The following is a 16758-nucleotide window of genomic DNA, read 5'->3' on the forward strand; positions in this document are numbered from 1 at the left end:
AGGCTGGTGTCTTTGGCAGGAGCGTTACAGATGTGAAACTGTGGTCTTCTTATCACCCACTATTGGTAGGACACTATTTTAACATGTCCTTTTACTGGGAATATTCGCCCTGGTCATTTGACTAAATCTAGTGTCTGCCAGACTTCTCCAAGATAAAGTTATTCTTTTATAATAAGTTTTTTGTGGAGGGGTACTTTGAAAAGAAATATCCCCTTCCTTATCACACTTACAATTTATTAATAACAGTATGGATTCATAGTTATTCAGTAGGTTATAATTCACTAATATTATTATTTATTTTGAAATGCAAATCTTTCCAGATCTGGCCAGTAGGAGCCCCCCTCAAGCTGGTCCTGAGTTCCTTTGACACGTCTTCATCATTCCGAGTACTTTCCTTTTTTTGTTTTGTCTTGTTTTGTTTTCTGAGACAGAGTCTCACTGTTGCCCAGGCTGGAGTACAGTGGTGCAATCTCAGCTCACTGCAACCTCTGCCTCCCGAATTGGAGTGATTCTCCTGCCTCAGCCTCCTGAGTAGCTGGGATTACAGGGACCTCCCCCACCACGCTTGGCTAATTTTTGTATTTTTAGTAGAGATGGTTTCGCCATGTTGGCCAGGCTGGTCTCGAACTCCTGACCTCCGGTGACCCACCCACCTCAGCCTCCCAAATAGCTGGGATTATAGGCATAAGCCACCATGCCTGGCACCCCTGAGCACTTTCTTAGTTTCTGACACACACAAGAAGTTTCTCTCTCATCTTATACTTTCTCCACCCAAGCCCTGAAATAAACCAGTTTTATCAGGAAACTGGTTCTTTTTTGGTGGACAATGGTATTGAGATGACCAGATCTGGGTGCTAGTGATATAGGAGGCGGAAGGAAGCTATTTAGGCAGATAGTGAGGGAAAAGAGTCTTTGGCAGAACTTCCATTTTAACAAAAAGCAGCCCAAGAAATCACTTATTTTCTAACAAAGAGCAGCCTAGAAGATCAGGCTGCAAACATAAATAAGGAAGCTGGAAGCTTGCACTGGGAGGACGCCAGCAGCTGTACAGATAGAAAGGGCTACCTGGGGCCAGGCACGTCCACCATGGGGGCTCCTCCTCCTCTTTTTTAGCACATGCACAGTAAGAAAGAAACAAGCAACATGGAGTAGCTCAACCTGGGTACCCACCTGCATAATAAAAGGTTGGGGTGGGGGCTGTCAGAGATTCATGCCCTAGGCAGATGGCACACCTGGTCCTAACAGGTTTCTGTGCCCTGTTTAGATTAGATACCACCTCCCCACTAACTCATCTATAAACACCCCTGCATTTCACTTCAGGCCAGCAGCCCTGCTTCCGGGACCACTCTCTGTAGCAGAAGGCTGCTCTCTTTATTTCTCCTGTTAAATTTCTGCTCTAAGCCTCACCCTTGGCCTGTCCCTGTCCTTGGTTTCCTTGGCTGTAAGAGCAAGAACTCGGGTGTCACCCCAGACAATGAGGCCGCTTCACTAGCAGTCTTGTCCACTGTCTTTGGAGCATCACTTCACCCAGACCCTGTCAGTGGACAGAGCCAGGAATATATGTAGATCTATTTATATGTCTTTATCTACCTCTATGTATATTAAAAATTCATGTGTGGCACACGCCTGTAATCCCGGCACTTTGGGAGACTGAGGTGGGCAGATCACAAGGTCAGGAGTTTGAGACCAGCCTGACCAACATGGTGAAACCCCATCTCTACTAAAAATACAAAAATTAACCAGGCGTGGTGGCGGACTCCTGTAATCCCAGCTACTCGGGAGGCTGAGGCAGGAGAATCACTTGAAACTGGAAGATGGAGGTTGCATAAGCCAAGATCACACCACTGCTCTCCAGCCTGGGTGAAAGAGCGAAATTCCATCTAAAAAATTTAAAAAAAAAATTAAAAATTAAAAAAAAAATTTCCATGTGTTCACACTTATACTGCCCATTCCAATCCAAGAGCACTGGGTTCATTTAGTTTTCTCCCCCTCCCTAACAGTAAGAAATCTGTCTCCTGTTACCCTCAGTCTATTTACTTATTTGATCAATTCCCTAGTATGTCAACGCTCTGACTGCTGCCACCACCCACTCCCCCGTAAGAATGTGTCGTTCCTCGCCATACTCGGGCTCCCATGCTCCAGGATTTGGCTGCCATCTCTGCCTCCCTCCATAGACTCCCCTGGATTTTCTTAGGGCTCTGACTCCCCAGGTGGCTAACCTCCTGCACAGATGCCTTCTCACCCAGCCTGGGTTCCAACACTCCCACATCAGGCCACCTGTCTCTGGAGACATTCTTCCCACACTCCTGAAGTTCTAACACCAGTCGGGACATGATCCATGAATGCACTTCCTCCTCCCACTGCCCAAGGGTGAGAGTTCATTCATCTTCCAGCAGGCTTGTTTATTTGTCACCGTTATAAAATCAGGTTAAAATAACAGGGAAACTGAAATGTACATGGAGGGAATTCTGCAACTGAAAACACATCAAGGTATTTACTTCAATGCAGCAGTCTTGACTTACTGAGTTATCAATATGATAACCCATGAAGCTTTCAATTCTCTGAGCTCTAATCCTATGACATTTGTTCAAGTAGCGGAGGTTTGGTAGACAGCATGGGATTCTGACGCCAAAAAGACAGAAGCTGCTCTTCCTCCCTTCCCAAGATTGTGGAATGATTTATCAGCGTCCCAGATGATATCAAGAATTCAGAATGTACCTCAAAGCCTCCTCCATGTTAGCAAAGTCATTTGCTGATTCTGTTTTTATTCTTAAACAAGTCTTCAGATGTGCCAGATCTTCTCTTATCACTGAGTGGCTCATGTATTGAGCAGTTCTTTGCCCAGTATTTACTTGAACGATTCGGATCACCCTGGCACAGCGATGATGGCACACTGCATTTGTCTCTGCTGTTTTCTCTGACTTTCAAGAATCTGTAGGCAATTTAAATGGTGTGGAGGATGCCATTGACATGGTGCCTTTCTGGCTTCCACTCTCAGCTCTTGATCCCCATCTCAACTTTCAGCTTTTCACCAAAGGCAGGATTGTATGCAGGGAAGAACGTGGGTTTTGGAGGCAGTCAGATATAGTTTGAAATCTGTTGAAGTGCAGCTTCATTAACTTATCTGTAGAATAGTGTCAAAAGTTATACGCATTTTGCTAAATTTCTGTGAGGATTTGGGACAACATCAATATAATGGGGAACATAATTTCACCATTTTGTATGTGCTTTTTTTTTTTTTTTTTTACTTCCCGCTTTCCAAGTTAATGGCCTTGATTCTAGTACATTCAAGGCATACATCAGCCTGAGAAAGGGGGATGATTTCTATAAAAGGAACACAAAACAAAATTAACAAAAAACAGTGCAACAGTTAATATTGAATTTCTGTCATTAAAACTATGATTTATGTTCTATCAAAAAGATACAGGCACTACCATGTTCATCACAGCACTATTCACAATAGCAAAGACATGGAATCAACCCAGGTGCCCATCAACGGTGGACTGGACAAAGAAAATGTGGTACATATACACCATGGAATACTATGCAGCCTTTAAAAAGAATGAAATCACGTCCTCTGCAGCAGCATGGATGCAGGTGGAAGCCATTATCCTAAGGGAATGAATCAACCCAGAAACAGAAAACCAAATACTGCATGTTCTCACTTATAAGTGGGAGCTCACGCCTGTAATCCCAGCACTTTGGGGGGCTGAGGCACGCAGATCACCTGAGGTCAGGACTTCGAGACAAGCCTGGCCAACATGGTGAAACCCCGTCTCTTCTAAAAGTACAAAAAACAAATTAGCCAAGTGTGGTGGCACTTGCCTGTAGTCCCAGCTACTCAGGAGGCTGAGACATGAGAATCACTTGAACCCAGGAGGTGGAGGTTGCAGTGAGCAGAGATCACGACACTGTACTTCCTCCTGGACAAGAGGCAACAGAGTGATACTCGGCCTCAAAAACTAAATAAATAAAGTAAGTGCAAGCTAAACATTGGGTCCTCATGGACATAAAGATGGCAACAATAGACATTGGGGATGATTAAAGGAGGCAGGGTTAAAAAAACTACCAGTTGGGTACTATACTCAGTACCTCACACCACAAACCTCAGCATCATACAATATACTCAGGTAACAAACCTGCACATGTACCCCATGAATCTTAAATAGCAATTGAAAAATTAAAAAAAAAACCTTAGTTGAAAAAGACAAAACATTTAGAAGTTTAAAAACAGAAGAAGTGTACTTTTAAATGGAGCAAAACAAAGGCCTATTGGGTGAGGATTTTGCCCTCAAAAAAGATTAGCTGAATTCATTTTTTTTTTTTTTTCGTTAGCATTGTGTGTTAAACTGTAGAGTTTTATGTAAGGCACAAACAGCAGAAAGAAGAGGAAAGCAACTTGCCCTTTTCCAGCCCTGAAACAGAAACGTAAAGGAATAGGGAGTAAGAAGGGAGAATTAGATGGAAGGAGAACCACGCCCGATTCTTCCCTGCAAAGTGTGTTGTGCATGCTGAGTTCATGGACTCTTGTCTTGTGGCTTATTGAGTCCCAGGAGGGAGGATACCTCCCAAGCAGCCTCATACCAAACAGAACATCGTCCACCACAGTCAGGCAGAGAAATGCCTGGGAGTTGAGCTCCTCAGCTTCTCTTCCTTTCTACTAGGTAAGGACACTGAGTCCAGGGCCAGTGGGGCTGCTGCAGGGCTGCTCGGATAAGGCAAAGTGATCCACAGCAGAGGCTGAGGATACATCATCTGGCCAGGTGACCACATGGAAGAGAAGGCAGGTTCAGGAGTCAGCAGGCAGTGAGACAGGAGGAGACCCCTGTTCAGCTTGTGGAGGTGACTGGTGCAGCCCAGAAGCATTGCCCAGAAAAATGGCCCACGTGTTCATGAGCCCAAAACAGCAGGGTTGGAAGCAGTTGATCAAGGGACATCACCCTGGTGGCCAGCAGATGTTGCCAGATCACACCCCAAATCCAGCACGAGATCAGGGTCCTCCTTTACCCCAAATCCAAGAGGCTATGTGGTCTCTCCTCAGCGCCTTCTCTGCCAACTGCACCATCTTAGAGAGGAGAGAGGAAGAGGGGGGTATTTGGAGAGATCCCTTTGCTCTCAGCTTATTTCTTCATTCTCTTACAATTTTTATCTAAATTAGATTTTTTTAGTCCAAAAAGTATTGTTTAATTTTCTTAGGTTGGGTTGTTTAAACCATGATAAAGATTTAACTTTTGCTTCATCCCCCAGAGAGTAGAGGAAAGGTACATCTGTGAAAGGTCTTCCAGTCTATGAAGACTAAAGTTGTTCATACCTGACTTGTTCCCATGACGCTTTTAGGTACAACTCAGTCCCAGTGACTTCCACCAAAATAAACAGCCAAGAAACTGAAAACAGGGCCTGAACACAGCCAAGTCATAGTCCAAGAATGGTTATTAACATCCCATCTGTCCCTGCATCTTTCAGCCAACCATGAGTATGCTACTAGTGGCCAAGGATAGGAGTCCGGGGAGGGCCAGTGAGTTCCATTTCCTTCTTTGTTGATCATACCCAGTGAATACACCTGTTTTCCATTTTTAAGGACGTGATGTTAACAGCCTTGAATTTCATTAAAACAAGAGAAAGTATTAGGGAAGTTTTGCATGTGCTAATCTAAGACTTTCTGCTACTCTGGTCATGGTAGGACAGCAATACCAGCCATTTCTCATTCCCATGTGTCCCAGGAGATGACAACAGGGAAAAGCCTATTATATACCATATCTGAGTAGACACTTAGCTTTTGATTTTTTTTATTTATGCATTTATTTTTATTTTATTTATTTTTTTTTTTTGTGGTGGGGGGAGCGGTATTACCCTGTTGCCCAGGCTGGAGTGAAGTGGTAGGTCTGGCTCATTGCAACCTCTGCCTCCCGGGCTCAAACCATCCTCCCACCTTAGCCTCCTGAGTATCTGGGACTGCCAGCACATGCTACCACACCCAGCTTATTTTAAAATTTTTTATAAAGATGGGTTTCACCACGTGGCCAGGCTGGTCTCAAACTCCTGGGCTCAAGCAATCCACCTGCCTCGGGCTCCCGAAGTATGGGGATTACAGGCATGATGAGGCACTGCACCCAGTCTACACTTACTTTTTTAAAAGAGCCTTGAGCTCAAGTTTGGATTAAAGGAAGAAAACAAATCATAAGGCAAAACAGGAGAGGAAAGTGCACCACCTGGAACTGTATGATAAAACATCAGTGATTCAGCCTGGGAAGGTGCCCTGCCAAAATAGCGTTTCCAATGTGCTTGGAACATAATTTGTGTTTAATTTTAAATGAAACTGATTAGAAGTGTATCTATATTTTATTTACCAACAAGGCCAAATGACTCACTAGTGTGAGCTGTGTGTCTGCCCAAGCTTTGCAGGTGCCAAAGTCTATATAAAAAGATTCCTAATTCGGAAGAGACAATGGGAATTTTCTGACTGGCAGCTCTCATCTTGGTTAATTAGATGGCATTAAGAAGAAAAAGGTTGGCCACGTTATCTTGAAGAAAGTATTATTAGAGATGGCAGTAGATCCTAAAACATTTAATACCCTGTGTTCTGGTCTCCAACGTGCCATCTGGAGTAGTTACTTAGGGAAAATTACAACAAATTGATAGAAATATTTTAAAAAACTGCCTCAACTAACAAAAATAAAAGCTCTCTTGATGAAAAATAGCATTTTAAGTGTAATTTGTGAATCATGATTTGACAGATGATGAATATAGGTTTTAAAGTGTCACAAGACTTGTGTCTCTCTTTAGAATCACCACCACATATGTACTATTAAAACACAAGGACCGGAAGTGTTGGCTCACGTCTGTAATCCCAACACTTGGGGAGGCTGAGACAGGTGGATCATCTGAGGTCAGGAGTTCGAGACCAGCCTGGCCAACATGGTGAAACCTCATCTCTACTAAAAGTGCAAAAATTAACTGGATATGGTGGCGCATACCTGTAATCCCAGCTACTTGGGAGGCTGAGTCAGGAGAATTGCTTGAACCCAGGAGGCGGAGGTTGTGGTGAGCCAAGATTGCTCCATTGCACTCCAGCCTGGGAGACAAGAGCAAGACTTTGTCTACAAAAAAAAAAAAAAAAAAAAAAAAGTCAAGTAACTTCTCCAAGACCCATTTAAAACACACACAACGTATTCGAATGGCCCACATCAAGAACATTGACAACACCAAGTGCTGGTGACAAAGTGGAGCACCAAGAACTCTCTTTGCTGGTGGGAATGCAACATGGTACAGACCCTCTGGAAGACAGTTTGGAGATTTCTTACAAAACTAACCATACTCATCATATGATCCAGCAATCATGTGCCTTGGTATTTACCCTAAGGAGTTGAAGAGTTGTGTTCACACAAAACCTGCACGCAGATATTTATAGCAGCTTTATTCCTAATTACCAAAATGAGGCAGCAAGCAAGATGTCCTTCAGTGGGTGAATGGATACATAAACTGGGTTACATCCAGACAATCGAATATTATTCAGTGCTAAAAAGAAATGAGCAATCAAGCCATGAAAAGAGATGGAGGAAACTTGCATGCCTATTACTAAATGAAAGCAATCAATCTGTAAAGGCTATATACTGTATAATTCCAACTATATGACATTCTGGACAAGGCAAAACTAGAGACAGGAAAAAGATCGGCAGTGTGGTTGCCAGGGTAAGGCAGGAAGGGAGGAATGAACAGGCTGAGCACATTTTTAGGACAGTGAAACTATTCTGTAGGATACTATAATGACAGATACATGTCACAGTCCACAGAATGAACAATACCAAGGGTGAACCATAATGTGAACTACGGACTTTGAGTGATAATGTTGGGTCAATGTGGATTCATCACTTACAAGAATTGTACTACTCTTGTGGGGGATGCAGATGCTAGGAGAGGTTATGTGGGTCCTAGGGCTGGGAGTCTACAGTTTATCTCTGTACATTTCCCTCTGTTTTACTGTAAGCCTAAAACTGCCCCAAAAAAGTTGTCTTTAAAAAAAAAAAACAGCTATCAACTCACAAATCTCGTACATATTTTTCTTTATTTTCTGGCTTAAACAAGGAAGGAATATTCTGATGATTACTTACTTTGGTTTTAAAGTCCCAGATAAAGAAAATTATATTATGACAACCTTGTTTCAGAAAGCTTCTCATGCTCTCTACCAATTAGATTAGGATAAGCAGAAAGACTGAAAGGCGTAAGACATGTTTCTCAGAAATAATAAACAACAGTGAACACACCTGCTATTTACTTACTTCTTGCCGGGTGCTACAAAACACCTGATGGAAAATGAGGGAAAAGTGCTGGTCTCACAAAGGTCATTTCAGCTTCATCTGGGCCCACTGGCAAGTAAATACCAGCAGAATCCTTTTGGACCAAGGACAGAAATATGGTAACTTTATAGTGAAAGCTTTCCATTTTTCCCTTCAGAAATGTCTCTTTTTTTTTTTTAATAAGTGGGGCAAAATAGAGGTTAGGAGATAAAACTTTCTTGTAACATGATTCATTTCTGGTTTTGCTAACAGAATTGCTCATCATTTTCTGTTTCAGAAAAAGCATTTTATCATTCTGAAGTCTAGAGCGTGCTTGGAAAAGAGGAATAGTTCTAACCTCAGACTCATAATTTTAAGCATAGATTCTTAGTCGTATCTAGTTATGTTTTGAAATTCAGTTCTCTTAGGAGTAAATAAATAGGGTTTGGAATGTTTTGTTGACAAAAAGAAATGGTAATACAGGATCACAGTGTCTTTTAAAGTTAATGATCATGTGACAGCACACTGCAAAGGAAAAAACCCAGATAAAACACAAGAAATAAAGACAATGGAATATATTTTGGCATAGCCAAATTATCTGCTACAAAGAAGAGTTGCTATGCTTTAGGTGGAAAATAAATGAGGAACATTCTGTCCAAAACAAAACTTTTTGAAGAGAATATATTTCATTGAAAAGTTTTTCAAGGGTGGTTGAAGGTATTACCTAACTTTATGGATCCATTTAAAAATGCCTGCGAGAGAACCCTGTGGACTCCCTTGCCTTTTCTGTACCATATTTAGGATCATAGATCATTCATTCTGAAGGGGGGAAAAACCCATACCTAGCTGGTGCAGGATAATCCTTTGATCAGGAAGGTAATTAAGCAGCTTCGAGCTGGATTCCATAGTGCCAGTGACGTAGCCCCTAGTGTTTACCCTAACACACCTCCTGGCTCCATTACAGTAGTCATATGCAGAGTCCCCAGGCCTCCGTACTCCCACCTTTGGGCAACTCAGGCACTGTGACACAAATGTTACTCCATAGCCAAAAGCACTCCATAGTTAGTGAGGGTTCTTTTTAGGGCATGGGATGCCATTTAATGCAAAATGTACTTTGATATCTTCAAAGATTAAATGCTCTTTTATCACTGATGTCAAAGTTTGAAGACATTTAAGAGCGCTTATGATCTGGTCTTATCATCTCTTTCCAGCTTTTCTACAACTCCCTCTCCCATTATCCCACACTGTTACACAGCTGGAATACTAGGGTGTGTTTTTGTTTTTTGTTTTTTGTTTTTTCTTGTTTGTGTGTTTGCTTAATGCTTCCACATAATTTGTTTCATTTGCAAAAATCTGCTTCTCCTCTAATTCTGACTACTTATGTCTCATCCACCCTTCCTCCAAACAGCATTTAAATGGCATTTCCTCTGTGAAGTCTTCCCTGGATCTCTGTCAGCTCCTGGCTACACATAATCTCTTCTTTCCTTTTGCATTCTTATAGCAGTTAGCTAGTACTTCTCTTATAGACAGATGATCATATTCTAGTTCACATTTGTTATCTGAATGCAACTCTTATTTTCTCTAATAATAATAACAACAATAATAGCATCTACCATTGTTTTGAGGGCTCACTATTGGGCCAGCACTACCTAACTGGTGCTTTATTCCTCACAGTAACTCTATCAAGCAAGTATTACAATATCTGTTTTACAGATGCACAAACTGAGGCTTAGAGAGCTTAAAGCAGTGTCCAAGGCCACAGAGCCACCATGTGCTGGGATTCAATAAGTCCCCAGTCTAACTCTAGAGCCTATTATCTCAGCCACTGCTATATTGCTAGATCCTGAAGTTCTTTAAAGGAAAAGGGAGGAAACTCACATTTACTGAACACCTAATTTCTGCCTGGCACTGCAGCAGGAACTTTCATGCATATTATCTGATTTATCTGTGAGTGAGGTGGTATACTCCACATTTCGCAACTGAGAAAACCAAGCTTCACCATAAATACATATGTTTTAAAGGGAGCTGACTGGATTAAGATATTTGTGGTGCATATAACTGGTGAAAGATTGATAATCAGAATATATAAACATGTCCTACAAGTTAATGAGGAAAATAATAGCTACCCTGTAGGGAAGTGAGCAAAAGAGATGAACGGGCAATTCATCAAAGAAGGAGGCAGAATGAGCCAAAATCTATGAAATGGTGCTTAGCTTTACTAGAATTAAGGAGAATACAAATTTAAACAATGAGATATAATTTCTTTTTCTTTTTTTTTTTGAGACGGAGTCTTGCTCTGTCGCCCAGGCTGGAGGCAGTGGCGCGATCTCGGCTCACTGCAAGCTCCCCCTCCCGGGTTCACACCATTCTCCTGCCTCAGCCTCCCAAGTAGCTGGGACTTCAGGCGCCCACCACCACACTCGGCTAATATTTTGTATTTTTAGTAGAGATGGGGTTTCACTGTGTTAGCCAAGATGGTCTCGATCTCCTGACCTCGTGTTCCACCCGCCTTGGCCTCCCAAAGTGCTGGGATCACAGGCGTGAGCCACTGCGCCTGGCCAAAATACAATTTTATACTCATCAAAATGACAAAAATTTAAGTATCTAACGGTCCCCAAATGTTAAGGTAATGAGAATTTTCACACACTGGAAGTGGGAATACAAATTGATAAAGCCATTTTTGAGACCAATTTCACTTCCACATACGGAAGAAGTGAAACTGGAGGTTTGAATTGTCCCAGGATAAGTACAAGTGTGTTCGCTCCAGTATTGTTTAGAAAATGGAAAACTATGATATTATAGTATAATGGAATGTTACTAAGACAAAAGAATAACCCATATGCATCAAAAATAGAGAAATCTTGATAGCATAATGTGATGACCCAACTAGAAGGCACTTTCTGTGAACCAGAAAGTGGACTGTCACCAGAAATCAAATCTGCTGGTGGTGTGACCCTGGACTTTCCAGGCTCCAGAACTATGAGAAATAAATTTCTGTTGTTGTTTTTTTTTTAAGTTGCGAAAGTGTTAACCAACCTGGCCAACATGGCAAAACCCTGCGAAAAATACAAAAGAATAGCCAGACATGGTGGCGCATGCCTGTAATCTCAGTCACTCCAGAGGCTGAGGCATGAGAATTGCTTGAACCCAAGAGTCAGAGGTTGCAGTGAACCAAGATGGCGCCACTGCACTCCAGCCTGGGCAACAGAGGGCCACTTTGTCTCAAAAAAAAAAAAAAAGAAAGAAAAAATCCACCACAACCCACAACAAAAACCCACTTATGGAAGCAGAAGAGGAGAAAGCAGGGAGAAGCCAGTCCTGAAGACATCATCGCTCTGTATTTACACCTGGTTCTCAGAGTCCCAGAGAAACATCCTGATTATTTGGGGGCCTATTTTTAAAACAAATGAACTCATGGATTCAATGTCTGTTCTTCATGCCCACTTAACAAAATGCATCTGTGTTATGTTTTCATTTGATGAAACAGGAGATGAGTTCCCTTGGCTCCCAACTGTTGATGTTTGTAACTGGATGGCATCTGGCTTAGTCTCACCATTGCCATCTAAGAGCTACTGCAAATCCAAGAACCTGGTGCCCAGAATTGTGAAGCAAATTTTCAGTCCACATTCCTTTAAAAAGAAAATTTGCCCCACCTCCCATCACTTGACTAAGTGACAGAAATTGATGGTATCAGGCAAACATCTAGTGAAATGCAGTTTAAGTCTATGGCCTAAACTACAAAACTGCACTGACTTTGTATTAGGAGTTAGCAAAGCACAACAAGTTTTAACAAGATCTGAACAGACTGGAGGTTTGAATTGTATAAACATATTTTGGTGCCAAAAGAAAACACTGTCAAGTGGTTTGAGCACCTCAAAGAATAGACGGTTTGAGTATATATTTAAGCGGGAAAAGAGAACCTAGTACCTCTCCTGAGGGGTAGGGTTGGGGAAGGTAGTAATACCTGGTTTAACATTTTCAAACTCTTTTAAATTCGTTTGCCATTTTATTTGTATTTGATTTAAATTTATGTTTGTTTGTTCTACCTCTTTCAGTACAATTCAGTACAAATAAACATAGAGAAAAATTGGAAGGTCCTTCTGGAAAGTACTTATTTCAACCCTCTCTCAGCCCATCCCTGTGAAGGTTCAGGGGATTAAAGTCTTCCATCTCTAGCCAAGAAGAGGACCCATCAAAAATTATACTATGTAAGCCTCTCTACTGATTTCTGTATGATATAGACTTAATTTGAACAAGGACTGGATTAATTGAAAAAAAAAGTTGCATTCTGGTGGCAGGGAAAAGACTATATATGGAAGCTGCAATCTGATCTGATCTGCTCAAAGTTAGTAAGAGTTAAATGGATTTTACATTAACTGTGTATCTATGAGCCTCAGTGCTTTACCCAAAATGGCAGAGATACTTTCTCTTCTCATATTCCTATCTTTGCTGAATTATTACCCTAATACCACTGTATGTTGTCTATTACTCTGAAAAAAAAAAAAAAAAAAAAAAAAAAAAAAAAAAAAAAAAAACCTCAAAATTTAGCAGTATAAAACCACAGACCTTTATTACACATAGTTTCAAAGGGTCAGGAATCCATGAGTAGCTTAATTGAGTGGCTCTGGCTCAAAGACTCTCATGAGGCTGTCATCAAGGTATAGTCCATGGCTGCAGTCTCATCTGAAGACTTGACTGGGGATGTAGGTTCTGCTTTCAAGATGGCACACTCACATGGCTATTGGAAGAAAGCTTTAGCTCCTTGCTGACAGGTGGCAGAAAGCCTCAGTTCCTTGCTCCATTAGGCACTCTATGGGCTGCTTGAGTATCTTCATGATATGATAGCTGGCTTCCCATAGAGGGAGTGAACTGAGGGAGAAAGCAAGGCTGAACCACAATATCTTTTACAATCTAGCCTAAGGAGTCACATGGCATCACTTCTGCAGTGTTCCACTGATCATTCAGACCAATCCTGATATCGTCTGGGAGGGGATTACACGGAGTGTGACAGACAGGAGGCAGAGATCATTGCAAGCCATCTTAAAGGCAGGCTACCACAACTATACCTCCAGGTAATGAACTATTAATATTTGCTTTAAAACTCTGAATCCCTGTTTCAAGTAACCTCTTTTCCCTAATGCATTCAAGTTTATATTACCCTTGGGAATTACAAAAATTAAAAATGTATAAATATTAGTGCTGGACTTTGTGTTGCCCCTCCAGAAGTATGTTCAAAAGGATAGTTTCTTTTGGAGGGCAGGGGAGATACTCTGGAATCAGACTGTGATGATACTTGCATAACATTGTGAATATATAATACTAAAACCATTGAACTGTGTGCCTTAAAATGCTTAAAATATGTTATGTGAATTTTATATCAAAAAAATGACTTAAAAGAGAGGGCATGAATAGTATTATTAATAAATTGGCTGGTTTAGAAAGACTTAGGGTTGCTTTTAGCTCTTTCTGTCCTGTTTGTTCTGTTAGCTCAAAATTTTAAGTATGATTAACCGACACTATTAGGTCCTGGGAAAATGGATTCATGGAAATAAAGCTCATGGTAGGTTGGAATGTGCTGGTGCAGCGTAATGACAAGGGTTTTCAGAGCACATTGGCCTACATTCTTGTGATCTGACTCCCATGATCCTTCCACTAAAACAATAATTATAGCATATTTTATTCTGACCTAACAAGTGTTGAAAATGTTATTAACGGACTTATGTATTGTTTGAGCAGTTCTCCCAAATGCCTTTTGTCAGGGCATTTTTCACGATTTGTGATTTCAGTTGGCAATTGTTTTGCATTGTGTTGTAGTGTGTTGTCAATTATTCAGAGAGACACCACAATTTTTTGTCTTACATTTAATACTACTTATGGCTATGAGACCTGGGTCTGCCAAAGCTCCTTGAGCAGTTTTAGCTGCAATATAAGCATCATCCTTATCAGTAATCAGGAAACAAAGTCAATATCAACTGGCACTGATTGGCTCCATATGCCAGGAATCATGTATATTGCATCATTTAATATTAAGCAACTGTCCTGAATAGTTGTTAGTCTTGCCATTGAGCTTCAGATTCATTGCATGACTTTCCCAGAGGTCATATAACCATTTAAAAATATATCACCAAAACTACAATGCTCAAACACAAGGTATCTATCCACTTTGAAGCAATTCAATGTATCATAATCAAATTGAACTGAAACTAATAACATTGAATTAATTCAACTAGAAATGTACAAAGATTGTGTGTTAGCTGGACCTCTCCAAGAAGCCATTGTAGGATAAGCTGAAATGGCACAACTACTTAGAAAACGGAGAGAAATAAACAAACAATTTTAGGTGCCCTAAATCACATTTCAAAATCATTTAGCTTAGTAAGAGGAGCTCTTTGAAACAGCAACTATAGATATATTACTTTGGAATATTGCTAACCAGAAAACATCAATTATGGAGAATCACCTCACAGGAATACTGAAGTTTCATAGTAGTTAAAAAAGATTTAATCTTGAAAAGTAATCAGGGGAATTGTAAATATAAGCTTATTTTATCTTTTTTCTTTTTTCTTTTTTTTTTTTTGAGATGGAGTCTCGCTCTGTCGCCCAGGCTGGAGTGCAGTGGCTTGATCTCCGCTCACTGCAAGCTCCGCCTCTTGGGTTCACGCCATTCTCCTGCCTCAGCCTCCCGAGTAGCTGGGACTACAGGCAGCCGCCACCATGCCCAGCTAATTTTTTGTATTTTTAGTAGAGACAGGGTTTCATGGTGTTAGCCGGGATGGTCTTGATCTCCTGACCTCGTGATCTGCCTGCCTCGGCCTCCCAAAGTGCTGGGATTACAGGCGTGAGCCACCGTGCCCAGCCTATTTTATCTTATATTTAATAAAATGTTGGTTTTTGTTGCATCTATATGTTAATACTTTAAAATGAACAAAGAATAAATGAAATGTTTATGTACAGAGTTTTGGGGGACATTGTCTTTCTAAAAATGTAGGCTGGCCCTTTTACACACCTTTCCTTTATGCGCCTCACTGATGCAGTGTAATTGTACAGAGGATTATTTTACTTAAAAATTCTAGGATTTGACCCGTTTCCCAGGGGCCAGTCTTAATTCTCTGATACTGAAATCACACCATGCAATCATTGGCTGTCTCTTCCTCAGTTGTAAACTGCTGTTACTTTGTCAGGTCCTCATTATCAACAGATTTGTGTATGATTCGAGCAGTTTCCCAAAAATCTCTTTTTTCAAGGCAACTTTTGCATGACTGCTGATTTCACTTGTCAATGGTTTTCCATTATGCAGCATTGTGATAACAATTTTATTTCCAAAATCAAAAAAGAAAATCAGCGACAATCCACCTAAGTGGATAGACAGTTCATTCGTGAGTGCTTTTGTTCAGTTGACATTTGCTTCCCTCTACAACCTTGTAACTCAAATAATAAATACTGTGATATTGAGGCCATCCTCTTGGTAAAAGATGATGTGGCTTCCTGGCTTCTCACAACCCCGGTGGTATCCACCTCAACCATGGTACTCAGCTCTTTTTAAGGGAATTATTCCTTACCACCCCCATTCCATTGCTGATGTAGTTTATAAAACAGCTGCCTTACCTGTCTGGCCTCAATGATTTGTTTACCTGCAGACACCTTTCTCAGCATGGCCCATCATAATATCGTATCTTCCCAGCCGTTTTGATTTTGCAGGGAAGTGGTCTTATATCCAAGGTCATGACAATCAAAATTTCCCTTAGAGATTGTTTTTAGAGAAGAGCATGAAAGAGAATCCCTTTCCTCTCAGAGTTGATGAGCTGTCACCCATGGTGTCTGCTGCAGCTTGGAGAAAGGAGAGGTGAAGTAAGAGACAAGCTACCATGCCCAGCAAAGCAGAGGCAGTAAATGAAGAGGAAAGTGGATGACATTTGAGTCCCCTGTCATAATCATTACCAACGCCATCTCCACTCTGATACGGAAGTGCTGAGAAGGGAAGGGTGTGGTCCCTTTGAATAATATGGAAAGGGGGAAGGGAAGTGCTGGGCAGAGGAGGGCATGGTCCCTGGCTAGCGCTCCACCCCCATGGACCTAGGTGAGGACAGGCACCTCTGCCTTCCCACCCAAATGTTGCATTTCCCAAGACCACCCTGGCCCACCATGCCCCCATCCTGGGCCTGTAAAAACCCCAGACCCTAGCAAGGCGGAGACACAGGCGGCCAGACACGGAGAGAAGCACATCAGAAGACAGGCAAGCAGCAGGCAGGCAGAAGAGCACACCAACAGACGGCGGCATGCCGCAGGCCATCGACTGGTGGGACAAGGCAGAGTTTGGCCAGGGCGGTCAGAGGAGAGCTGGGGCACCCAGTGGCCCAACTCCAAGGGAAAACCATCTCCCTTATGGCTCTCCCATTGGCAGAGAGCTATTTCCACTCAAAACTTTGCACTCATTCTCCAAGCCCACTAGTTCTCCAAGCCCACTAATAATTCTTCCAGTACACCA

This window comes from Macaca thibetana, chromosome 8, assembly GCF_024542745.1.
Source record: "Macaca thibetana thibetana isolate TM-01 chromosome 8, ASM2454274v1, whole genome shotgun sequence".
Classification (NCBI taxonomy): domain Eukaryota; kingdom Metazoa; phylum Chordata; class Mammalia; order Primates; family Cercopithecidae; genus Macaca; species Macaca thibetana.